The sequence below is a fragment of the Sus scrofa genome, chromosome 13 (assembly GCF_054392235.1).
Source record: "Sus scrofa isolate SSC_HxYL_T2T_F1_AM1 chromosome 13, Sscrofa_HxYL_maternal_Yorkshire_Landrace_v2.0, whole genome shotgun sequence".
NCBI lineage: Eukaryota > Metazoa > Chordata > Mammalia > Artiodactyla > Suidae > Sus > Sus scrofa.
This window is the reverse complement of record NC_139395.1, coordinates 138,774,606-138,801,513: the sequence shown is the minus strand read 5'-3', so window position 1 is coordinate 138,801,513 and position 26,908 is coordinate 138,774,606. Positions and strand designations below refer to the sequence as shown.

Sequence of the window (26,908 nt, the reverse complement as noted above, 5' to 3'; positions counted from 1 at the left end):
CGTTGCCGGAAGGAGGGCTTCCATTTACAAAAAGAAAACAATGTCCAAAACCTGCCGCAGTCTGGCCACCTGTCCCCTCCCAGAGGATGCTGTGCAGAGGGAGGGCCTGGGGCCGGGAAGCGGGGGAATGGTGCGCTTGCCTTGGGAAGTGGAGGCTAACTGGATCCCTCTCGTAGAGCGTGGCCACTTTCTTAGTACGTACATCGCCCCCACCCCAAGCCCAGTGATTCCTCGGAAGAGGGGCTGATAGGGGGCAAAGGCCTCAGCTTCTCTCTGTTGCAAAGGGAGGGGGCGTCCGCTCTGGGCAGGACCTGGGAGGACCCAGAAGGAGACGCCTTCGCCTCCCCTGCCGGCAGAGGGCAGCAGAGGGCAGCCCTGCAGAGACAGCCTGGAGCCCACCAGCACCCAGCCTCAGCCTGTGTACCCTGGAAGTTAAGTCCAGAAATGAAAGGGAAGAGAAAATTAGGTCGTTTGCAAACAAAGTCAAATCATTCTGCCTGGAGGGTGGCATATAGCTACCCCTGTGATTGTTAAATTACCTATCTCCCTTCTTGTACCCTTCTCTGTGGTTAATTTGCCTCCTTTCTCTTTCCTTTCGTGGACCATATCGACATGACCCCTGGATCCCACCTCACCCTCAGGCAGGTTGGGAGAAGAGTGCGTATTAATTTGGACTCAGATTGGGCCCAAGAGACTTAGCTTTACTTAGTCCAGTGTTATTGGCATGTGTTCGTTTAAAGGCCAGCCTTCCCCCAGAGCTCCCCCATTTCCATTCTTCCTCCTTGCCCCTCATCCCACAGCCTGCAAGGTTAACCAAGAATAAGACAGTCTTTTTAGGGATCAGAAACAACATAATGAGGCTACTTCAACTTCAGGATAAGTGATCTGTAAGATCTAATAGTAGCTGAGCTAACCTTATTAGGATGTGCTTTCTCTCACACACACCAATCCAACTCACAAACCACTCTTACCATGTATACATTCAGCCCCTACTCCTACTATAGTCACACATGTACACATCAATTAATGCTCTTCTTGCAGTTTTTTTTCCCTCTAATATATACACACACACAAAAATATATCGCTTTTTAAAACCACTCCATTGCAGACTTTTCAGGTCCTCTTTTTACACAGATAGGATATGCATCCTTGTGCATCCATGCTTGTTAAGATGCCATGTGTTTTTGAACTTCGTGGGGGTTCTATTCATTCATTCATTCATTCATTCAGTGAATGTGACTTTTGAAAATAGTACCAGGCACTGTTGTATAGGTGTTGTGGATAGACCTGTGTAAAGAGCTCATGGTCCAGGGGTGGAGACCGACTGGAAAGCAGATATGCAGAGTGACTTGTGCTAAGTGATATGAATCAAGGTGACACAAAGCAAGGGCAAAGAATGGGATGTGGAGGGTCTTCCAACTAGAGAGATGCCTAAACCGAGACACAGAAAACAAGTATTTTTCCAGGTTGATAGAAAGAGAAGGCAACCCAGGGAGAAAGAACCAGAGGTACAAAAAGATCCAGAGGAGTGATAGAAAACAGCCCACTTAGGGAAAGAGCAAGCCTTTCAGTGTGGTCTATGGTGTGGTCTTTTTTCATGGAAAGAAGCAAAACCCCTGTAATTTGAGAGAGCAAGGAAGCAGAGAAGAATTTCTCCATATTCCAAAAATCAATAATTGGTCAGCATATGACATAAATGGAGCAATCAGCATTCATCCACGTGATTAAGTACAGTTAGAAAGATAGCTCTGTCAGAAAAAAAGTTGAAACTGTGCATTTCAGTGCAAAGTATGAACAATTTCACTGTATTCTGAATGACAGCTCTTCCTCCTCACTTCCAAATTTCTGTCCATAAGACTTCTCTTTGCCGTTAGGTATGTACCTCACCCCTCACCTGGTTAAGGTCAAGGTAGTGTGGTCGCCTAGGATGACAGTCACAGGGATTCACATATAAACCCATGTGCCAACTAAGTGAAGACAGTGACGTCGAGGTAGGTCCTGTTTCACAAGGTTCCTGGACCCCTCCTGTTAAGAACCCGAGTCAATGCTTCTACCCTGCCTGCTTGCTCCTGGTGAAAATACCCAGGAGTGCCCACCTTGTCCACTGAGAGGCAGGCGAGCAGCCATTTTCCCCAGGCTTCCTTATTTAGCTTTGGAGATGGTTTTAAATAGGCAGGTGGCTGTTGCCATGGTTACCCCATTACACCATTGGCTAAATTTAGGAAGGGCCACAAGGATAGGAAGAAAGCTTGATACCCAGGATTTGGAAATGTAAATGATATTATCAAACCAGGTTTCGTTTTACTCGGCTGAACTTAGGTTTTCCAAGGAGTAGTCACTGCTTGGCTGGATGCCCTTACCTTTAATGCCTGAGACTGGGCCCTCAGGGATAACCCTGAGGTTAAATCTAGGCAGTTTCAACTGTTCTGTTTTGTTTTGAGCAAGGGAATGTGATTAGTCAGGGCTAGAATTTATCAGGAAACTTGAATCTTTTTTTATTGCTCATTTGGTTTTCTGGGCTATCCTAAAACAAATTCTTAACCTGAGGAATAAGGGCTGCAGGAGCTCTGAGGACACTTTGAAAATATATGTAAGGTATTATGTACATTTTTCCGGAGAGAATGTCCGTTAACTATCAGAAGGTTCTTGAAGGGACCCATAACCCTCAAAAGTCACAGTTCTTGAGTTCCTGTTGTGGCTCAGCAGGTTAGGAACCTGACGTTGTCTCTCTGAGGATGAGGGTTCGATCCTTGGCCTCGCTCAGTGAGTTAAAGGATTTGGCATTGCCAGAAGCTGCAGCATAGGTTGCAGATAAGGCACAGACCCGGTGTAGGTCTCAGGTACATGTTTGATTCAACCCCTAGCCTGGAAACTTCCTTATGCCACAGGTGCAGCTGTAAAAAGAAAAAAAAAAATCACATTTCTGAGCCTTCTTTGAGTCCTACGAGGCATCAAATTATGACTTGCCTGTTGGGGTTTAGGAAATTCTTCCTCTAGTGGCCTCTCAACACAGGTTGTTGCCAAGGAAGGTGGTTGGTTGCACAAAATGAAGTTATGTTCCCTGGTGGAATAGTTTTGTTAATGGAGCAAGAACCAGATCCAAGGATGCTGGAAGATGAGCCAGTTGTCATGGACAAGGATTAAAAGGCCTGTAACGGGAGGGATGGGGTTATTTTTGGTACATTCTGCTTCCTAATCACTAAATGGCTAATTATTAATTGGTAATTTAGGGATGTGATGAAATGTGTCATCTCATTGTTGGCATAAACAGCAAAAGAGAGGTTTAATTCACTTGCAATTATATAACGCCTTAGAAAGTGTTCTAGGATACAAGGATAAACAAGACATGGTTCCTGCCTCCAAAGAATTCATAGTTCAGCAAAGAGGGAAAAATAATCCTCAAATATGTTTTTATAAAATGATTTTCACATATAAAGTAGCTACATTTTGTAGGTCATATAGTAGAACGGAAGTTGTATAAGACACTTATTAATGGGTGTGCCCCAACATCTCTTGTAAATGAATTGTTTCGCATGCAGAGATTGTATTATAAGGGAACCAAACTAAGAACTGTTCTTTTTGAGCTCCTACTCCAGACCAGGTGATAAACTAGATTCTTTAACTACGTGAGAGTGTTTAACTCCCCAAACCATTATACAGGGTAAATACTAACATCCCCATATTGCAGATAATGGAACTGAGGTTGAGCGAAATTAAGTCACCCAGCCAAGATCTTTTTAAGCAGCAGGGCTGATAGGATTTAAGCTAGCTCTGAACTTCAGTGTTCAAACTCTGTTTTCTGCACCTGTCATCTTCACAGATTTCATTTAGCAAACTCCGATTATGTATTAAACATTCTGATGGGTGCTTTATACATGACTCCACCCAGTGCTCTAAATAACATGCAAGGCTAAGTGCCATTGTCTCCATTTTACTTTTTTTTTTTTTTTTTTTTTTGTCTTTTCTGTCTTTTTAGGGCCACACCCTCGGCATATGGAGGTTCCCAGGCTAGGGGTCTAATCAAAGCTGTTGCTGCTGGCCTACACCACAGCCTTAGCAACTCGGGATCCGAGCTGCGTCTGCAACCTACACCACAGCTCACGGCAATGCCGGATCCTTAACCCACCGAGCAAGGCTAGGGATCGAACCCTAAACCTCATGGTTCCTAGTCGGATTCGTTTCCACTGCGCCACAACGGGAACTCCTGTCTCCATTTTAGAGATACAAAAATTGAGAGGTGGAGCTCTCGTCAGCTTGGTGCACCTTTATGGATCATATCCATGGGAAAATGCCTGTGAAAGCCAGAGGGGCCCACTGGTGTCGCACACCTCTTACCTTGTATGGTGCGACTCTTCTCCCTCTCTCAGTGTCCACAGCATGGAGCAGGATTGCCTATATGATTTGCAAGGCCGGGTGCAAAGTCAAAGTATGGAGCCCCTTGTTCAAAATCATGAGGAATTTCAGGTTAGTGACAGCAGAGCATTATACCAAGCACAGGGCCCCTCTCAGTGTGGGGCTCCATATGATGATACAGCTCTCACCCCCATGAGCTGGTCCTGGCAAAGAGAGGGGAGTTGAAAAAAAAAAAAAAAGAAAGAAAAAGATACATTTGCCAGGGCTCACAGAGTGGGGTGGTTGCAATAAATGTAAAGGAATAGAGGAAGAGGGTCTCAATAAGGGGAGGAGGGGAAGGAATTATTGGTCCCTCAAACAGGCAGTAGTCAGTACCAGCAGATGAGCTGAAGATGCCAGCAAAATCTTCCGCTATCCAAGACCCAGCCCCCCATGAAGTTTCTGAATTAACTCGCTGTGGAGGGAACAGACTCATAGAAGCTACCTAATTCCAATGTCACTGAGAGTGAGTTTCCAGAGACAGAAGTCTAACTATGGAATTTTTTCACTGTTGGTCAGAAACTCAGAGCACTTGAGGAATGTGTTATTCCAAACCCTGTTGAGTGCCATCCACTTGAATATGTCCCTCAGCAGTTTAGGCTGAAGCAAGATATTTCCTGTTAGGTCCTTGAAAAGGGCCGAAAACAGTGCTTCATTCCTACCAGAAGCTGACCACCTTTTCCAAAAGCCCTTGGGTAAGGAACAGGCTCTAGAGTGTTCGCTTTCTTGGAGCCAGGCCCGTGGAGTAGCTAATGAGGGGTTCCCCAGAAGCCCTAATGAAGCCTGAGTCCTTAAGAGGTTGGAATACATCTCACAAATAACTAAGCACTTAATAGATATTTATAGAATGAGGCAGCAGGGTATAGTCTAAGTTGGCATCAAAATTTGGCTCTGCCACTTACTAGCTATGTGACCTTGGGCAAGTTACTTAATCTCTTTAATCCTTTGCTTCCTCCCCTGAAAATCTTGCAAGGTTGCTACAAGTATTTAATGAGATAATGTGTGAGTGCATGGCATATAGTAGGTTCTCAGTAAATATTTGTTGAATATTGTTGAATGACAAGCATGAGGTAAGCATTGCCTTAAATTGACAATAAAGCATTGACAATAAAAGACTTTTCTGATGGAGTGGCAAGTGGGATTCAGTTATAGTCTTTTGCTTCACTGACCTGGCCCTTGAACTGAAAAGTTGGAGGACAGTTAAAAGTTGAAGGAGACTCCAGCTGTGACACATTTACTCTGTCCAAATTCTTCTCTTAGAGGGTGGGAGAATAGCATCAATTAGCCATGACTGAGTTGGATTCTACAGCTGAAGCTGTAGAGAAAATTCCCTTCGTTGGCTCCATGGGTGTCCAAGAGGCAGAGGTTTGGGATCTGAAGACCAGAGATTCTAAGTCCAAATCCCAAGTTCAGGCTAGAGGCAGGATTGAGGTAGTAGGGGTCATAGACCCCCACTGACATGGTAACAAGAGGAACAGGGTGGGGATGAGTAAGGAGACTTTGCAGAATAGGTGCCACGTGCTCCATGGAAACTTTGGGCTTACCAGCTGGGGCTCTGGAATGCATGGTTGGTAGGTAAGTGGGTGGCCCAGGGCAGTCAGAGACCGGGGACGTGACTCCCCTTCCTTTGTTGATGTTTGTTCTCTCATGGCCCACCAAGCACCTCTTTTCCCACATTAGATGAACAGAGATGTTCTATGGGAGGCAAAACAGAAGCCAGCAAAGCTAAAGTCACACAATTCTAGAAGTGAAAAGGCCTCATCTCTTGAATACCTGTAGCATGCTCTGTAGTCACAAGCATAAACTGTCTCGCCATTTACTCAAGATTTTGGGGATTTGGGTTTTGTTTTGTTTTTTTTTAATCTAAAAATGAGGCCATCTTAGCTGTTTTTTCCAGGAGCCCTGTGAGGGAGCCTAATTTAACAGCCCAGATGTTTGACTTTCCCAAAGCTTAAATGTACAATGACAACAGACACATCAGGGTTCAAATCCCTACCCGTAGGGTCTTTATTCTGTGCCTGAATTGGGTTTGTTTCTTCTTATCTAATATATACCTCAGCACCCCCAAAAAAGACCTGCCCCAAGTACTTGGAGGTCCAAACTGTCTGCACCTGTGTCCCTCAATATATCGAACTATTTTTTTTTTTTTTTCACACACGTAGGATTCAGAAAAGCCCCAAATGAAGTTGCTTCTGGAATTTTCTGTTTTTATCCTTACTCCTGTAGACATTATTTACAAAGGAAATGCAAACCTTATGCTTTGTGTTCATGTACCTTCAGGTCTTCAAGTCAGGTCTGACAGAACAACTTACTTAACTAGTTGAATGTTCATATACTAGCCCACAAAAATGTTTTATGGGGTGCACCCTCCCCACGCCTCCTCAAGAGAGATTCAGAGAGTGAAATGAATGAAATATGGGTTTGTGGCTTTTTTCACTAGGCAGTCGTCATTACACAACTGCTGAAGACTGAGTGTTTTTGGACTGTTTTATATGTTTACAGTCAGCCCTTGATTATTTGCAGGAATGAGGAAACAGCAACATGCACCATTTAAAGCTGTGGATGGTCAAAAATTTTAGGAAGCTGTTATTAATATTTGTACACAGGACTCTGCTCTAAAGATCCACAGTATTTTATGTGATATTATGAAATTACATGGACTCAACATATCCTTCATTTTCTTTTCCTTTTTTTTTTTTTTTTTTTTTTTTTTTTTTTTTTTTGGCACACCTGTAGAAGTTCCCAGGTCACAGATTGAAAACGCCATAGCAGTGACAATACCAAATCCTTAACCCACTGAGCCACCAGAGAAATCCAGCATTTCTTTTATTTTCTTCTTGACTCTCCAGTCCATGCTGGAATGGACAACACAATTTCTCAGGCTGGTTCATGCGAGCAGCTTGTGATCTCAAGGCCCCTTACAAGGTTGCTTGCTCACCAAACAGTTCCTTACTGTAGCTTAAGAGGCCTTTTTTTTTTGAAGCCCCTGCCAGGCTAGAACAAGGTATGATTCATGTCAACAAAGAGTGGAATCAGTTTCCAATAATATCAGAAGGAACTTGAACGCCAGCTATGTTTTCAAGTCTTTAGGCGGCCAGATAATCCAAAGTTATCAGTATTTATTTATTGATTGCGCTCTAGAAGTATTTCCATCAAAGAGCTCAAGATATAGTATATAATGAAGTTCAGAAGGGTTAAGGTCAGCATGATAACCTCATGGAAGAAAACCAAAATACACAAGTTCAAAGTGAGGTAGGAACTGGCGAGGTCCTCACCTGGGTGTTGACAGTCTGGATGCTTTCCAGAAGGGAGGGGTCGAGGAAGTGCTGGAATTTGAAGCCATGTCTTGCAAGAAAGGGCTGAATTAGGGATTGTTTTACCCAAAGAAGGAAGACTTAGGGAGAAGTGATTATTGCCCTCAAATACTTAAAAAGTGTTCTCAGAAAGGAAGTGGGTTCTTTTGAGTGATAAATCAGTGGGGAAAGTGACTAGGTAGATCAATTTGAACTCCATTTAAAGGACATCAACTCCACCAACTTGGATTAAGGGCCATCCTCAAGGGCAGGGGGCTAATGGTCACGGGAGCAGGGCAGGGTGGGGAGCGGCGCACAGTGAGTGTTATGTCTGATCAGGTTCTGGACAATCATTTGGGGCTCCAGTGGAACCAAGTGCCCCAGAGTGTAGGTTCTCCTATCATCAGACAATCTTGATTCAAATGCTGGGATTGTATGACCTTGACCAAGCTACTCCTTTAAACTTGAATCCGCTTACATGTAAAATTGGAATATACTCTATTAGTTTCTTATGGCTGTTATAATATATTCACGTGTTATGTTTAAAGCAACACACGTTTGTTATATCATAGTTGTGGATATTAGAAGTCTGAAAGAGGTCTCACTGGGCTCAAGTCAAGCTGTCGTCAGGGTTGCATTCTTTTCTGAAGGCTCTGTGGGGGATCCATTTCCTTGCCTTTCCCTGGGTCTAGAGGCTGCCCATAGTCCTTGGCTTGTGGCCCCTTCCATCTTTGAGGCCAGCAATGGCCAGTCAGGTCTTTCTCACATTGCATCCCTCACATTGCCAGGAGTCTCTCTTCTGCCTCCTCCTTCCACTTAAAAGGACCCTGGTGATTGCATTGGATTCACTCAGATAATCCAGGATAATCTCCTCATCTCAAGGTCAGCTAACTGCCAGTTTAAACTCTATCTGCAATTTCAATTGCCCTTTTCCATGTGACCTAACATTTTCATATTCACTGTTTCCAGAGGTTAGAAAGTGGACATCTTCAGGACATTATTCTACCTACCACAAGTGCCTTACCTCATAGAATTATTTTGAAGATTCAATGAAACAGTGAGTGCATTTAAAATGCCTATTGCAGAGGCTTGGCAGGTACATCAGTGCCAATTATTATTCCTACTAGTACTACTGCTACAAAGACAGAACTCATATCAGTTAATCATGTGAGATGACTCTGAAAAGCCCTTAAAACTCTGAAATTTGGAGATTCTCTGAGAGAGAGATAAATATCATAGAGCAGACCATAATATCATAAGGTCATCGGGTATGAGTCATCAGTGTAGCAATATATGGCATGTCTTTTCTTCATTTATTTTGACAGAGTTTTTCAATAAAATAACAATACATGTATCATTATATAATTTAATAATATATAGTATGATATCATAATATAGTTCAAAATTGTTATAAATAATTTGCAAAGTTCAGAAAAGTTAAAATAAGATAAACCCAATCATTCATACTCCTGTTACTCAAAAACAATATTGCCATTTTGGTTCATTCTAGCATTTTACTCAACATATGTATTTTTAAATAATTATAACATGTCTGTATAAAATTCTATGTACTATTTTTTATTTATTTTTTTAGCTTTACTTATACATTTATTTTAATTAATAGGTGAATTGAGCACTACATTCTAGGATCTGGAGATGAAATATGTGATAGACACAGTTCTAGCCCCCAGAGGCAAGCATATCAGATTACGATACTGAAAATCCCTGTCTTGCTGCCAAGTGCCAAATTTCAACTCCCTCTGTTCCGGCAGCTGCAGGAATAGTATCTTTAGTTTTATTTCTTCTAGTTTCTTTATCTCTCTTACTGTATTCCTGTTTTTTTTTTCCTCTACTTTATCTCCTAACACCCAAAATTATTCTTTTTCAAATGATGGCATATTATAGTATATTAAACCCAAACTTCTTGTATTTGTAGAAAAACTATATAGAAACAGTGTATCTTTACTAGAATTTCTATGAGTAGTTACTCCAACTTTCTTTTGATTCATGTTTGCACAGAATATATTCTTCCATCCTCTCACTTTCAGTTTGTATGTGTCCCTAGAAGTGAAGCGGGTCTCTTGAAGACAGCATGTATATGGGTCTTGCTTTTGTATCCATTCAGCTGGTCTATGTCTTTCAGTTGGGGCATTTAGTCCATTAACATTTAAAGTAATTATTGATATGTATGTTCTTATTGCCATTTTATTAACTGTTTTGGATTTTTGTTGCTGTTTTTTCTTCCCTTCTTCTCTTGTTCTCTCCTCTTGTGGTTTAATGACTATCTTTAGTGTTGTATTTGAGTTGATTTTTCTTATTTGTTTGTGTATCAGTTGTAGATTTTTGGTTTGCAGTTGCCCTGAACTTTTGATATAGGAGTCTATGCATATATACAAGATTGTTTTAAGTCGTTGTTCTCTTAATTGTAAGTGTATCTCCAGTGTCCTGCATTTGTACCCTCCTCACGATTTCTGACTTTGATAACAAAATTGTGCATGGATGATTTCCTATCTTTACTGTATATGTGCCTTTACTGGTGAGCCTTGTCTTTTGTGGTATTTTTGTTTCTGACTGTGGCCTTTTCTGTCTAGAAAAGTTCCTGTAGTATTTGTTGTAAACCTGGTTTAGTGTTGCTAAATTCTCTTAGCTTTTGCTTATCTGTAAAGCTTTTGCTTTCTCCTTCAAATCTGAATGAGAGTCTTGCTGGGTAAAGTAATCTTGATTGAAGGTTTTTTCCTTTCATCATGTATATCATGCCACTCCCTTCTGGCCTGCAGAGTTTCTGCTGAAAAATCTCCCAATAGCCTTATCAGGGTTCCCTTGTATGTTGTTTCTTTTCCCTAGCTGCTTTCAGTATTTGCTCTTTGTCTTTAATTTTGATCAGTTTGATTAATATGTGTCTCAGGATGTTCCTCCTTGGGTTTATTTTATATGGTACTTGTTGTGCTTCCTGGATTTGAGTGAATGACTCCTTTCCCATGTTGGGAAGTTTTCAGCTATTATCTCTTCAAATATTTTTTCTTTCCCTTTCTCTCTCTCTTCCCCTTCTGGCACCCCTATAACACAGATGTTGGTGCATTTAATGTTGTCCCAGAGTTCACGTAGACTGTCTTCATTTCTTTTCAATTTTCTTTCTCCTTTCTGTTCCACATCAGTGATTTCCACTAGTCTGTCCTCCACCTTGCATATTTGTTCTTCTGCCTCCTGTATTCTTCTGTTGGTTGCTTCTAATGAATTTTTTATTTCAGTTATTATATTTTGCTATCTCTGCTTGCTTAAGTTTTAAATCTTGTATTTCTTTGCTCAGTGTTTCCTGAAAGTTATCCATCTTTGCCTCCAGTTTATTTCCAATGTCTTGCATCATCTTCAGCATCAACAGTCTAAAGTCTTTTTCCTGAAGGCTGATAATCTCCAGATCACTTAGCTGTTTTTCTGGGGTTGTTTCTTTCTCTTTTATCTGAGTTATAGTTCTCTGTCTTTTCATTTTTATAGGTTTTTAGTATGGTCTCCTTTTTGCAGACAATAGAGTTGTAGGCTTTCTTTCTTCTGGTGTCTGCCCCCACTGTGGCTGAAGTTTGTATGGAGGCTTGCAGTAGGCTTCCTGATGGGAGGGACTGGTGCCTGCCCAGTGGTAGGTAGGGCTGATTCCTATCCCTCTGGTGGGTGGGGCTTTGTCTCTGGTTGAGATTAGAAGTGGCTATGTGCCCGTCTTTAGACAGCCTGTTTACTGATGGGTGGGGCTGTGATCCCACCTGGATTATTGTTTGGCCTGGGGCTTCTTAGCGCTGATGGGTGGAGCCAGATTTTTCCCAAAATGGCCACCTCCAGAAAAACACATGCTGATGAATATTCCCTAGAGCTTTGCCTCCAATATCCTTCTGCCACAATGAGCCACAGTTACCCCCTGTTTTCCCAGGAGATCCTCCAAGAACTGCACTCAGGTCTGACCCAGATTCCTATGAAGTCTTTGCTTTGCCCTGGGACCCAGTACACATGAAGTCTGTGTGAGCCTTTCAAGAATGGGGTCTCTGTTTCCCCCAGTCCCATGGAGCTCCTGTGCACAAGCCCCACTGGGCTTCATTGCCAGATGTTCCGGGGACTCTTTCTCTCAATGCCGGGTCCCCAGGCATGGGAATTTGACATGGGGCTCAGAACTCTCAACTCCTGTAGATGAGTCTCTGTGATACAGTTACTTTCCAGTCTGTGAGCTTCCCACCCAGGAGGTATGGGTTTGCTTGCTTATACCATGTAATCGTCCCTGCTACCTCTTGATGTGGCCTCTTCTTTGTCTTCTGGAATAGGATATCTTTTTGAAAGTTTCAGTCGATTTGGTTGAAGGTTGTTCAGCATTTGGTTGTAATTTCGTTGTTTTTTTGAGAGACGTTGAGCTCCAGTCCTTTTATTCTACCGTCTTAAATCCCTTCTCTATGCACTATTTCTTAAACAACATTTTTTTATACAAGTAAAGGTTTATTGTAGAAAAATTAATCATATTGTCCCCTCACCAAACAAACAGTATTAGAATTCTAACCTATTTTCCTTTACACCTTACTGCTCAATTTTAGTTATTTAAGATCATGGTATTCACTGGTTTAAAACATTATTAACCCAGTAGCACTTACAGATTATGAAAGAAAAATAACAGAAAGGAGCCGATTGGAGTGAGTCTATTTGCCATGGGAGTTTTATTGATCTTTTCCAATTAAGAAATCCCTGTGATTTTGTTCTGTTAATATGAGACTTTTAAAGTTGTTATTATGGGGGTCCATTTGCAAATGAAATAACTGCTTGATATGTTTTGCAGTTCTACTTTTGTGGAGAATAAATAAAAATATATAATTCTCTAGAGCACAGTTCCTGGCCCTGTATATAGTTTTGCTGTATCTGAAAAAGACCAGTTTGTGTTCTAAGTGACGATGAAGAGGTAGCAGGAACTGCCATCTGAACTCTGCAGTGGATAGCTTTTGAAGTACGCATGACTGTTGGGGTGTACTGAAGTGCTTACAAAGGTGTGTGCCCAATGTAATGATCAGCACTGCTCCAACTCATGCTAACAATAGGACCCATCATTTATTGAATGCTTTCAAGAATTTCATGGACATTATTTTTAATTGGCACAGCTCTCCAAGTAGAAATTAAATATTACTGCTCCATTTTACAGGTGAGAACACTGAGGCTCAGAGAGATTATGCGATTTACACAAGAAGATACAACTAATTAGGGGAGTGGCTATTCAAACCTAGTCTGTTTGACTTCACAGCCCTCATTCATCCCGCTACATTTCCTGCCTCTCTGGATACCCAATTTGGTGCTCCGTGTCCAAAAAAGCACTCAGGCAACAGACAAGAGAGAAGCCACAGAGACATTTAACAGGCCCCATGAGAAAAATTTAACCAAAAATCATTTTTCCTGGAGAGGAGGAGCAGAGAATGTGCTGGGAACGGGCCTGGAGTTTGTGAAGGATTCACTGCAGGAAATAGTGACCATACCCCCTTACTCTTCACCTTGGCTCAGGAAAGAATATGAAGGGGAAATGTGGTTCCAAAGTAAGGAATTGCCATTTGGACTAGGAGGAAGAATCTCCTCTCTTGGAGACCTATTAAAGGCTAAAGTGAGTTATTGAGAGAAGAATTGTGGAATGTCTTGCAAAGGTTTCTAAAAGCAGAAGACAGCCTCATTCATCTGAGCTGACAAACACAATCATCTTCCCTGAGCCCAGGAGTGAGTCATTGTACCAGCAAATGGGAGCCCCTGCTTCCCACCCCACCACTAATGGGGGGTCTCTGAGAAACCCCTCATCCCTTTTCTTCTTCAGTTCCCAGTTGGGCCCCAAGGTGACCCCTTCTCAGGATGTCCCCTGCAGCCCCCAGCCCATCCTAATGCTCTTTCCTCTCAGGCCCACCCTACCTGGAGCAGCCTGGGGCTTTTGTCCCATTTCTGCCACACAAGAACCTGCTGCCACAACCCACGTCCTATTTTATAGAAGTTAAAGCATCTGCTTGGCATTCAGGGCCCTTTGTAAGATTCTCCTCCCCAGATGCCAGTCCAGTCTTGCTGTTTGCTTGCTCTATTACTCTCACCTTCCCCACACACACCCAAAACTCCTCAGTCTACTATGATGTATCCTTTTGGGACCTAATAATCACCTATTATTTGTTTCAAAACACAGTCTAGGAGTTCCCTTGTGGTACAGTGGGTTAAAGATGCAGTGTTGTCACTGCAGCAGCTTCGGTCACTGCTGTGGCTCAGGTTCAATCCCTGGCCCCGGCAGGAACTTGCATGTGCTGTGGGTGCAGTCAAAAAAAAAAAATGCAGTCTAAAATATTCTGAGGAGTTCCTGTTGTGGCTTAGCAGGTTAAGAATCTGACTAGTGGGAGTTCCCGTCATGGCGCAGTGGTTAACAAATCCGACTAGGAACCATGAGGTTGCGGGTTCGGTCCCTGCCCTTGCTCAGTGGGTTAACGATCCGGCATTGCCGTGAGCTGTGGTGTAGGTTGCGGACGCTGCTTGGATCCCGCGTTGCTGTGGCTCTGGCATAGGCCGGTGGCTACAGCTCTGATTCAACCCCTAGCCTGGGAACCTCCATATGCCGCGGAAGCGGCCCAAGAAATAGCAACAACAACAACAACAACAGCAACAACAACAACAACAAAAAGAATCTGACTAGTATCCATGAGGATGCAGGTTCCATTCCTGGCCTCACTCAGTATCAGTGGGCTAAAGGATCCAGGCTTGCCAAGAACTGCAGCATAGGTTGCAGATGTGGCTCAGATCTGGCATTGCTGCTTCTGTGGCTGTGGCATAGGCCAGCAGCTGCAGCTCTGATTCCACCCCTAGCCTGGGAACTTCCATATGACCCGGGCATGGTCCTAAAAGGATGAAAAAATTTTTCTGAATATTCTCTCCCTGCTCAGCCCCAGCCCTGGCCTCTGCTTTTTCTTAGAGTCCATCTACAAGGTTTTGAATACGTTTTTCCCTCTATGATTTTTCCTCTGTCTTCTGTAAGTCATCATTTTGGTGCCATTCTGTTATCTCTCTGCCTTGTTCACAAGCTTGCTCACTCAGAGAAGAGTCTGAACCCTTTTGGGGATCCACTGACTTAAAACCAGAAGAGTGGTGCCCTCATTCAGCCAAAATGTATTGAGCATCTGTGCTGTTAGCATTGGGCTGGGACCAAGAGGAAAGGAGGATTACCACAGCCCCTGATGCAGAAGTCTGAAGGTGTTGTTGGGAAGATGAGCATAAACAGAGGCTATTATCAACTGTATTAATTTCTTAAGGCTGCCATGACAAATTACCACAACATGGGTAGCTTGAGACAACAGGAATTTCTCTTTCATGGTTTTGGAGGCTGGAAGTCTGAAACCAAGATGTCAGGAGGGCTGGTTCCCTCCCAGGCTCTGTGAGAGAATCTGCCTCTTTGCTCGCTTCTGGTGGCTGCCAGGAATTCTTGGCACTCCTTGACTCATGGCTGCACCACTCCAATCTCTGCCTCTGCCTTCACTTGGCCTTCTCCCTCTGTGTTCCTGTGTGTCTCTGTCCAAACTTCACTCTTTTAAGGATACCAGTCATTGGATCTGGCCTATTGTAATCCACTATGGCCTCATCTTAACTTGATGGCACCTGCAGAGACCCTATTTCCAAATAAGGGCCCATTCTGAGGCCCTGAGGGTTAGGACTTCCACAGATCTCCCAGAACCCAATTTACCTCCCAAAACCAACCTTCCCTTACGCCCTCTCAAAAGAAAGAAATACAATAGATACTGTGAGCTTTGAGGGGTTTTTTGGGTTTTGCGGTTTTTTTGTTTGTTTGTTTTTGGCCTCACCCCAGGGCATGTGGAAGTGCCTGGACCAGGGATGGAACCTTCACCACTGCTGCAGCAAAGATAGATCCTTAACCCAATGTGCTACAGGGGAACTTCCTATTGTTGTTTTTTGTTGTTGTTGTCGTTATTTTGGTTTTTTTTCATTTTTGGTCGCCCCACAGCATATGGAGTTCCCAGGCCAGGGATCAGATCTGAGCCACAGTCTCAAACCTAAGCCACAGCTGCAGCAACACTGGATCCTTAACCCACTGTGCCAGGCCGGGGGTCAAAGCCACATCCCAGCTCTCCCAAGACACCTCCAATCCCACTGCACCACAGCGGGAACTCCTAAGCTTTGTTTTAACAAGGGGACGTGGATAATGAGTGTGTCATGGGAGCACCTGAGAAGGTGGGACTAGACTTCAAACAAAAGGTTAGGATTAAGTGTGAGCTTGAGCAAGAAATAGGCATTTGTAAGCAAAGGAGCTGGGTGCAGGCTCGGAGGAGGGAAGCATGCTGGGCAAAGGGCAGAAGTGTGAGGAGACACAAGAGGAGAAAGGAGAGTGGCCCTGAGGTGAAGTGGGAGGCAGGGTCTCGGTGCTCTGCACTGGAGTTTGCACTTTATCCTGGGGTTGAGTGGGTAGACGGAGAGTTCTCAAGTCAGCAAATGCATCTTGAAAATAGCAATGAAGAAATACATTGTCCTTCAGAGTATTTTCAGAGCCAAAATGTCAGGGCTCCTGAAACATTGGGACCTTTACATACTGAGCCTTGCTAAAGGGCTAGGCTAGGGCAGGCTGTCAGATCAGACAGAGATCCAGGGAGAGAGGAGCAGAGGTAACTGGCCCCAGGAGGAAACAAAGAAGAGGGGTTTCAGGAGAGAAATGAGGGGAACCAGCCCTGCTGACCTGAGGAGTGAGTGAATATCAGGTCCAGAAAAACTATGGAAACCAACCAACTTTCTTATAAATCTGGAACTTCGATGCATGCTAATTGGTTGTGGAAGTAGAAATGCATTTTGAAAAAATATCCCCAATTCATACTCTTTCCTGCCAGCACAATTTCAGATTCTCTCATGCAGAAGTTGACTTCAGTGGCTTTTAAACTTAGCATAATGTGTTTTTTATTGTCTTTAGCTCCAGAGAAAAGAATATCAGATCTTATTAACCCTCTATTGTACTTTACTAATTAAAATGTTCAGTGTTCCTGTCGTGACTCAGCGGAAACAAGCCCAACTAGTACGCATCAGGACACGGCATTGCCGTGAGCTGTGTTGTAGGCCACAGACTTGACTCGGATCTGGCCTTGCTGTGGCTGTGGCATAGGCTGGCAGCTATAGCTCTGATTTGACCCCTAGCCTGGGAACCTCCGTATGCCACAGGTGCAGCCCTAAAAAGACAAAAAAAGAGAAGTTGGACAGTTATTGTCCTTTTGCATAGGGGTATTTCTGTGATACAACAGAGTCCATCTTTGTACTTAGAGCTAATATGATTAGTATATTCCTTCTGCTGTATCTTCCTTAAACTCTCCATGCTTGCACATGTCTTATTAAAGAGTTCAAAAAGCAAGGCGGGAGATTAATAGATGTTCTCAAGAAAGGATTCAAGTAATTAATTTTAATTCCCCATTCAGATCAACATTTAGTAAAGCAAATTTTACTGCCTTTTTCATTTGGCCAAAGGAAATTCTGAAAACAGCTTTTTGCTATCCTTATCAGGAAACTCAGTAATTCTCTTTAGTGAAATAAGTGAATTATCTCTCTAGAAACTCTGGGCAAATGGCTTTACAACTCCACATCTCAGACAGTGTCACCCTTACATGAAATGCAGATACTAATCCCTCTCAAGAGTACTCACTTCTCTGAGTCTTAATTTTCTGGTGTGTAAATGGAAATTACAGTTATCTCACAAGATGCTTATGAGAATTAGAGTAGATAAATAAATGGATTTGAAATGTTTCAGGTGCTGGTATGGATGCTGTTGGTTCCTACAGGAATTTGTTAGGAGAAATGCAGCAGTATCATATGTAAGTGCGCTGCAGAATCTCACCTTTAAATGCATAGTGTTGTAATTCTTATCTGTAACAACAATGTATAGAATCTAGGCTTTGGATTGGACTTTAGGTTTTAGCCCCCTTTCCAGAATAAGCATCCCTTCTATAAACATCCCTCTAAGAGGAGCCATCAGAGCTCTTTGAAGACTGTAGATCTCTGCTTTGAAGATTGTAAGAGTGGGTTGTTTTTTTTTTTTTTATTTTATTTGGCCTTACCACTTCACATTTTACTAAGAAAGCATTGTCCCAATCTTTTAATGCTCTTCAATGAAGAAGGGGCTCTCCTTCTTGCAAGAGGGTACTTATACCCTCAACTTGCTAAAGCACCAGGGACTTACATAATTGCTGAATATTCATGTTTATTGAACCTACACTTAGCTTGAAATTCCTCACTGTCTAGTAACAAGATGTTTTCTATTCTGTTGAATGAAGGGTCCCTTTAATCTTAAAAGTGGGCCTTTTTGGAGAGCATTCCAAAGTGCCAATCAAGCCAAGTACCCTACCTTGCCTTTGAACTCAATGAGCTGAAAAGTGTGTCTGTAATCTCCAACTTTCGGTTACTATAGGGCAAGAGGTGGTAGGAACGTCATGGATAAATTAATACCCCAAACTGTTAGCCTTCAGGAAACTTTTATTGGTGCTGTCAACACAGCATTCTAATGAATCAGGTTTTCTCTTTCATCTTCTATACCACTTGTCCCTGAACTTGGGCAGGGAGAGGGATGGAGGCTGCTCATAATCAGGGTTTCTGCAGACATGTGGAAGGTTGGGGGTGAGGATAATATAGCAGGATGCCTTCCGACTTGATCTGATGGCCTGACTCATGATTTGTAGTTATAATCTTGTTCCCCACCCAACTGGAAATGAGGGTAGTAAAGAATAAGTAAATGGCCAACAGTAAGTCAATGAGTTAGGAAAGATTTGAGAACTGGATAATTTGTCCCTTAATTATCAAGACATTATAATGTTAACATTTGTAAAAACCACCCATTTGTGCAAAGTGGGAAACTCAGGGTGAAGGTAAACATAAGCTTAAGCTACTTCTATAGTGGTTAAAGGACAAGTTCATTACTTGGTGTTCTGTGATTGTAAAATAGTTGATAAACCCACCAGGTTGTACCTGAGTTATAAAAACAGAGCAACTGAAAATATTTTTCCCCAGAAAGGGTGGACTTGGGTTGATATTTTATTTCTATGTGCATGATCTTTGCCAATAGCAACAGCTTAAGCTCTTTCCCTGCTGTAGCTGCTCAGCCCTTGAAGCTGGACACATATTAGAACCTATAACCAAAGGTACCAGAGCATAGATGGGGAAGAGGTGGCAGAGATACTTTTGAGGCAGCTTCTAGGAAAATTCCCAGGAGGAAACTACAAAGGTCTATATGAAGGGCCAGAAATCCAAATGCCAGCAAAGAACATACAGTTAATGTAAATGAGGGAAGTGGGAGGATGTAGGGCTTTAAGGAGTGGTGGGGACTCTAGCAAATTAGAGAGCATATGCCCAGTGTAATGGGAGCAGCCAGTACTCAGCTCTGGTCAATTGTCACCAGGTTGGAAAGCATCCCATTATTAACAGATTTGATTTCTTTCTTTGTTTTTTTGTGGGTTTGTTTTTTTTTTTTTTTTTTTTTTTTTGCTTGCTTGCTTGCTTTCTTTCTTTTTTTTTTTTTTTTTTTTTTTGCTTTTTTGGGCCACACCCGCAGCATATGAAGGTTCCCAGGCTAGGGATCTGATCAGGGCTATAGCTGCTGGCCACGGCCACAGCCACAGCCACAGAAACACAGGGTCCAAGCCATGTCTACGACCTACACCACAGCTCATGGCAATGCCAGATCCTTAACCCACTGATCGAGGCCAGGGATCAAACCCGCAACCTCATGGTTCCTAGTCAGATTCGTTTCTGCTGCACCACAAGGGAAACTCCAAGATCGGATTTAAGAGAAGCTGAGATCCAGGAGTTTATGTAAAAAAAGAAATCTTCCAATTTTAAGAACCACTGTGTAAGTCAAGTAAACACACTCCCAAGAATCATAAGGTCTGTGGGCCTCCAAGTTGTCACACTGATGCCCAGGAAATATAAACTTAGGGATATAATGGGGGCCAGTTACTTATTTTTCTGGCTTGACCATGGGCACAAATTATTGGTGTTACAAATGTAAACTGGTCTCCTACCAAAGAGAGAATGAATGGGCTTGAGGAAATTTCAGAGGTCTGTGCATTTGCATTGATGAAGGGTTCCTAGATGCGCTAAAAGAAATGAGCCAGAAAGAAAAGGCACTTTGAAGGTCAAAGAGCATATAAAGCAAAGTCAGAATCTGATTAATAAGTAGAATTAACATGGAAATAGAGGGAAGGCCCAATCCCTGTAGGGAGAAAAAAAATTAAAGTTTGAGGCTATACCCAAAGAAGATAGATTTGAACCTTCTGGGGAAGGGAAAGTAGAACAGCTAACAGGATCATCCTGAGGTTCGTTAGATGAGAGCCTGCAGTTGTCCTGCAAGCATATAACAAAGTAGCGCTGGTTTAAGTATATTCCACAGGGTATTGAAAGGAGATTTCCAAGCTCCAGCATTGGAAAATTCCAAGTTAAATCCATTTCTTTTTCTGTATGATAATTTAGAGCCTTTAGTATATGTAGAGTCTAACCTACTGAGACCATTGCAAAGGCAGCATAAAGTATTCAGTTTCCCAAATTTAGTTGACCACAGAATCCCCCTCTTCCAGAGCATCTTATGAGACCAATATTTTGCTGACTTCTCATTGCTGAAAACCTCTCATTAAAAACAGAAAGGCTAGAGTTCCTGTTGTGGTGCAGTGGAAACAAATCCGACTAGGAACCATGAGGTTGCAGGTTCGATCCCTGGCCTGGCTCAGTGGGTTAAGGATCTGGCGTTGCCATGAGCTGTGGTGTAGGTTGCAGATGCGGCTCAGATCTGGCATGGCTATGGCTGTAGCTGTGGCTGTGGCTGGCAGCTGTAGCTTCAATCAGACCCCTAGCCTGGGAACCTCCACATGCTGCAGGGGCAGCCCTAAAAAGAAAAATAAATAAATAAAATAAAAACAAAAAGGAGCACACATACTCAAATAATGTAGACTATTTCTCACTTCCAGGCATGGTTATAGGGACAAGTGACACATCCAGAGGAATCCTGGTTAGTATCTGTAGTGATTCTGGCATCTTAGATAAGGACGTGGGGCAGAGGCGATCCTCTAGTCTCTTCCTCAGCCATAAGTCAAGATTTTAGAAGAAACAGGCACACATGTATGGGGAATGCAAGCGGCTCTGCAACTGATCTGAGAATGACTGTTCCTCTGGACCATGGATTTCAGTGCTGGAATGGCAGGCCCCTTGGCAAGGAATCTGGAGCTTGTCACATAAACCAAGAAAAATATTTTTGGCCAGAGACTTGAAAACCAAACAGGAGAGCTTTAAAATGAGATTTAAGGGGGATAAAGTAGAATGTTCAAATGAAACTCTAAAATCACAACCCACAGAGGGGCAGCAGGTGTGAGCTAGAAATAAAAGAGGCCTGGCAGAGGTGGTGCTAAGCACTTCTCCCAGGAACTGCCTGTGGGGTCATATCCACAGTGGGGCCATGTTTGCCAACTGCAGAGTGAGGGGGCCAGGTGATCGGGTCATGTTCATTGGCAGGGGGTGGGGTAGGGGACAAGCATGACCTCTGAAAAGGCAGAGATACGGTGGGTAGAACACACAGAACTCTGTGCTAGGTGAGAGTGACAAGTTCCCAGGCTCACAGTCACCAAAATGGGTGTTAGGAGTGTACACAAGTATAAGGAGTCACAAACATCAGAATGGAAGCAAAGCCGAGAGCATATGGATGAGATTTTCAAAAGGGCAAAATAGAAAGGATTTTGCTGGCGTTGTGTACTACAGTCTTCTCAGGCAGAGTGAGGCTCTGGCTGGGGCTTTCCTTTTTAAGATTTTTTTTTTTTTTTTTTTTTTTTTAAGCAGCACAGGAAGATGATGGAATAAAGATGGGAAGAGGGTATTTATTCAGGCATCTGCCCTATCCAATGAATCGCTGACTGGGCTTACTAACAATTTCATGATTTAAAAGGTAGAAGGAGCAGGGAGAGTTACCTTACTTTGTATTTAATTCTGACCAGGAAGCATCCAACTGGTTTATGGTGTGAAAGGCACAGGAAACTTAGGCGGAAGTAACCAGATGGTTGTGTAGTTTCATGAGAGCCCAAGGAAGAAATGTGATGCATGCTTCAGTGGTGCTCTTTCCTCCCGTTCCTACCTCTTCTGCTTCTTGCTTCCCTCTGGCTCCTGCAGTCACATTCTAATCAGCCCAGACTTCATGGGGGCCACCAGGGACTTTAGGGTGGAAGAGTCACCATGTTTCTTTCCCAGGAAGTTGAAGAAAGCAAAGTTTCTCCAACCCACATCCATCAGGAAAGACATGCGCTTGTACTTCAAGTTGGACCTCAGAGCCCATGAGGCCACAAAGCCAGTTTTATGTGGTGGCAGTGGGGTTCTGTGTCTTCATTATATGACAGGACCCATGTATGTATTCCCAACTAGTGTTCCCAACAACCCCGGCAAGGTAGCTGATACCATCCCAATGCAAAGACAAAGAAACCAAGGGAGAGAGACCAAATGACTTGCCCAAGGCCACGTAGCAAGTAAGTGACTGGGCTGTGGCTGGAACCCAGGCTGCTCTGGCTTCTCACCAGAGCCATTTCAGCTTTACCAAGCTGTCTCCAAAACTAGACATTGGATACCTAATGGGCTAATTGGCTTTGGTAGTTACTCTGAGAACCCAATCTCAACATAACATTGTTTCTATGGGGAAATGTGCTCAGAGTGACAAACAACTGGCTTAACCAAGGAACTTTTGTAACCTGATCTATCACAAATTGGGCACCGCTTCAAGCTCCGAAAGGCTGGTTGTGGGAGGGAAAGAGGAGAGCAGGCTCCTTCAGCCAGCATCCCCTCAGACACCATGATACCATTCCAGGCTAGCTTTGCCTTTGCCAAGAAACAACAGCCTCAAACGCATCTACAAAATAACCACACAGCCCCCACCCCAGAAGATAGATGTGAGGACCACATGAGAGGACCCTTTAGTTCCTGAAGCAGCTCAGGGAGTTCCGGCACACAATAGACACTGGATAAGGGAGACTGAGAGGATTCGCAGCAGCTAGGGGTGAGCTGGAGTGGAGAAGAAGGGAATGGTCTGCTGTCTCTCTTGGGGCCTCCCTAGGAATTGCGATAGGGGGAATTACGGTAGGACGAGAGTGTGGACCTGCTTTGGGGGCTGGTCTCCTGCTCCCCAAATAGTTCCTAGTTTCTAGCCTTGGTTGCTCAGGACCTAGGAAGTAGCCTTCCTCCGCCAGAGCTTCTGAGAGCATCCACAGCCTACCTTCTGCAGGTGTTCAGGGCTATGTTCTACTCGGCCATCCTCCCCCCCCCCCCACCCCTGGGGCCTTAACTGTCTCCACCTGCCTTCAAATTCCAGCTTCCTGGGCTGATGGGTGTGTGAATGCTGGTAAAGCATAGCTCGGAGTCCAAAAGCTGCACAACAGCCAGACAATCATCACAGAACCCCAGAGACCCACACTCCCATCTGCCTTTGCCGCTTTCCCTCCCAGAGCACGGTTGCTTTTTGTCCTGACTTTACCATCTGAGAACTGTGAGATGGAGCTTATTCAGAGCCCTCTAGCCTCAGCCAAATCGGCCTGAAGGGGATTTTCGTTCCACAAATAAATCTTCAAAGGGAAAAAGGATTGCTAAAAGCAGCCAAACTCAGTGAGATTTTTATTTTACGTTTTTTTTTTTTTTTTTTTGGATGGGGGGGAGGGAGCTATTTTATCTTGGCAAGGGCAGACACAAGACTGGAGAAACACTCTAGAGACTCAGGCCCTCGCTGCCTCACCAGCTGTCTCTCTTGTGGGTCACCCCCAAAGTGGCAGGACCATGCTGTGGCATTCCCATCACTGTGGTGGTTCCCAAGTTGGGCTGTGGGGCTTCGGAGAGACCTCAGGGCTTCATAGCAGCAGTCTGGGAGCGTGCTTGGTACCCGGGGATGGAGAGTATGAGAGACACCTCCCTGTTTTGGCTCGGGTGTGTGCCTGTGCACACTGGGGGAGGATCTGATTTCAGACTTTGGCAGGCTTCGTGCTGGAGTCCTGCCCTTAGGAGGAGATACTGTCAGGTGTGAGACAGAATTCAGGAGCTCTGTCCCTCGTCCAGGGAAACAAAGTGTCTTGTGAGTAAGAGAAGGGTCACTGCTCAGAGGAATCAGATCCTCTAGAGCTCGAAATTACCTTTGAAGGGGTGAGACCCTTCTCTGGACACGAGGCCGGTAGACGTGGTCCTTTGTTACTTTGGGGCAAGAGTGGAGGCCAGAGACCCATAGGGAGATGCAGACCTCAGACTTTTGGGGGAAAGAGTACCGTGGGGTCCTGAGCAGCCCAAGCCGGCCAGCCTCGAGCTAGAGCTCATAGTCTTACCACAGCCTGAGCAGTAGATGTGATCAAACCAGCCCACAAGCGTGAATGAGAATGGTCACCAGCTCTGTGGCTTTGGCTGATCTTTCTACGCCTCTGATGCCTCTGGGGCAGAGCCACAGGAGGTGGGGGGTGGGGGGAAGGTAAGAGATAAGGACGGGAAGTTGAGAGCTGGGGTTTGAATTCCAGCCAGTTCATCCTCAAGGACTGATCTCAGTTTCCTGATCTGTGCCATGAGAAGGCTGCTATGGCTAAGAAGAGAACCACCATCCAGAGCTGGTTTGGGGTGGTAGTTCTGCATACTATCAAGTAGTGCACTATTTTTATTTAGCCCTCGCCACCTCCCACCATGGGTGCCATACTGAATAAGATTTCTGTCAGCCATAATGCTCTTCTAAGTAATCGTTCATTTTCCATCTTTGATCCAGCAGCATCCATTCACCAATCAGTTCCTCTGGTTGCCAAGAATAACCAGTAACCTGTGTAATTCTTTTATTCTACTTCATACCAAAAAAAAAAAAAAGCCTTTAACCCACTGGTTAGCCTGTGCCATGTTTGCGCTGAGTAAATGCACAAATCCTATTACACATTAAGAAATGTCGACAGTGACCGTTGTCATGGACTCCTTCCATACTTTGGAATATTCCTTGGAACTTGTGATCTCCTGTTGGCTGGGAATCCCTGGACTTCAAATTTCCTTTAAGTGCAAATGATCTGTCATCTGTGATTCTGTAGGTAATTTTTCACACATGGAAATGACTTAAGAAGTATCTTCAGAGGTCATTAGGAGGGTTCCCTATTAATACTATAAAATACATGTTAGGCAGGTTTCTCCCTCCTCTTTTGGCCTTTTTGTTTTCTCTAGTCCTTCTTGCACTCTCTCGTTCCCCACATTTCTGCCCACCCCCTCCTGGTCTCTAGTCTCCAGTCCTCCTGTCTATGCACCACCCTAGATTTTTCTGAGTGCCATGAACTCCAGTCTTGTCCCCCGTGTGGAAAAAAGCCAGGGAATACCTTGCCCCTTGAGCTGAGCCAAGACAAATCTGTTGGCAGGAACAGCGGGCACAAGAGTCACACTCAGAGAACAAAAACAGCTATTTATAAAGCCTGCTTCCTGATTACTGGGGGCTCACTTTCCCTTGTACCAAAGGGGCCACTGCCTCCTCTTGGAAAAGATCCTTCCATCCACAGCTCTGTGCTCAGAGTGCCTTTCCAATGAGCAGTGAGAGCAGGGGATTGCATGCAGGGTGGATTAGATGTGCTGACAAGCTCTCTGATGGGCCAGGGCAGCTGGTGTATGGGTGACACAGATGGCCTCTGCAGCACCTGTGAGGTGATAGTCATGGGCCCCTTCCAGGACTTGACATCCTGGCCTTAGAACTAAGTCTACCTACCTGGGCTTTTAGTTTTCTTTTTTAAACCTTTGATCTAAACTTCGGTTAACCCAATTACTAAGTGTCCAGAAGCACTTGGGATTCAAATAATGTAAAATGTGAAGAGATAAAGTAATTCTCAATACTGTGACTAACAGCCATCATTCAGCTTTGCCCTTCCTGTGTTGCTCTCACATCTGTTTGATTATGCTAATTACTACTTTCCTTGATAACCTAACACTAGTCCACTCTCTTCAGTTGTCATAGCAAGAACACCACCAATAACCCAGCAAGCCCATAATATTAAGTGAGATCGTTTGCTTTTGTTTTTTAATTGATATGAACTTTATGAAAATGTATCATTGCCGTACCCTGAGGGCTAGGTATAGTTTTCCCTGGATATGTCGTTTGGGACCTATATGGTATTCTTTCAAAGAGTTGAATTAGTTGCCAACTTTAATCATCAGGAGGTTTTTCATAAAACCCTTATTTCTGGCACCTTTGTGAAAAAAATGGCAGCTCCAGCAATACTTGGGCTCACACCACCACAAGGTGGCGATAGTGAGCACATGCGCCCTCCCACCCTGTCCTGTATCATCTCGTGGTCTCTACTTGTTCAGGGAGCTTGGAGAAATCTTAGAAATCAGTGGTTCCAAGCCCTTCAATGGAGGAAGAGGAACCTGAGTCTGGGAGGCCCTGAGTACCTCCTGCAGTGTCACATTCTAGTGTGCATGAGACCGGGACTGGCTGGCGGGTCTCCTGCCCACTGACCCAGCATGGCCTCCACATCATTCTGCCTCCTCAGCACAACACAGAACACCATCATGTGGGCAGCGTCTGCTTCACCAGGCTAACACAGGAGGCCTAACTGAGTGTTTGTGCCACGACCCACTCAGGGAACCAGATTATCAAAGTCCAAACCATGCAGAGGAATACCTTCCCTTCAAGGGTTCCTATTTCTAGAAATAGCTATCGTGTCCTCCTTGCAGCCTTCAATGCCCAAATTATTTTCATGTTTTGATGACTTCAAACATCTTTTGTCCTTCTAACTTCCTCGATTATCAGAAAAGGGCCATCAGAAGCTCATTGCCTATGCTGGTATAAAAAAAAAAAAAAATGCCCAGTAGCTAGCTTAGTTTTGCTTGTGGACATCCTTGAAAACAGGCTATTCATAGGCTGTCAGGATGGTGACTGAATCTTAGCCCTAAATTGCTGACAAATATAAAAGAACATTTTTAATTAGTCTCATTTTTCCTTCATCTGTCAAATGAAAAGCCTCAACTAACTAGTGTGCAATCAATGTTATTTTCTTATAAAGCAGGGAGAAATTAAGAAAGCCCAGAAATAGAGTCAGCCCACAGTGTCACTGCTGCTCTTCGCCACTCCTCCATGTGACTGAGGGTCCCTTGGAGCCCAGACGAGGGTCTTCTGTCTCAAGAACGGGTTCACCTGGGTAGTTTAGAGCCTAACGGTGAACCTAGGAGTTTTGTGGGCCTGGAAACCAGCCTCAGGACAA

The 26,908-nt window shown here is 43.9% G+C and overlaps 1 protein-coding gene across 34 annotated transcripts in view; it reads left to right on the top strand.

Annotated features, from left to right (window-relative positions):
* The window catches only part of DGKG (diacylglycerol kinase gamma), a 222,045-nt gene that overhangs the window by 133,289 nt on the left and 61,848 nt on the right, over window positions 1-26,908 (top strand). The gene's annotated exons all lie outside the window — the stretch shown is intronic.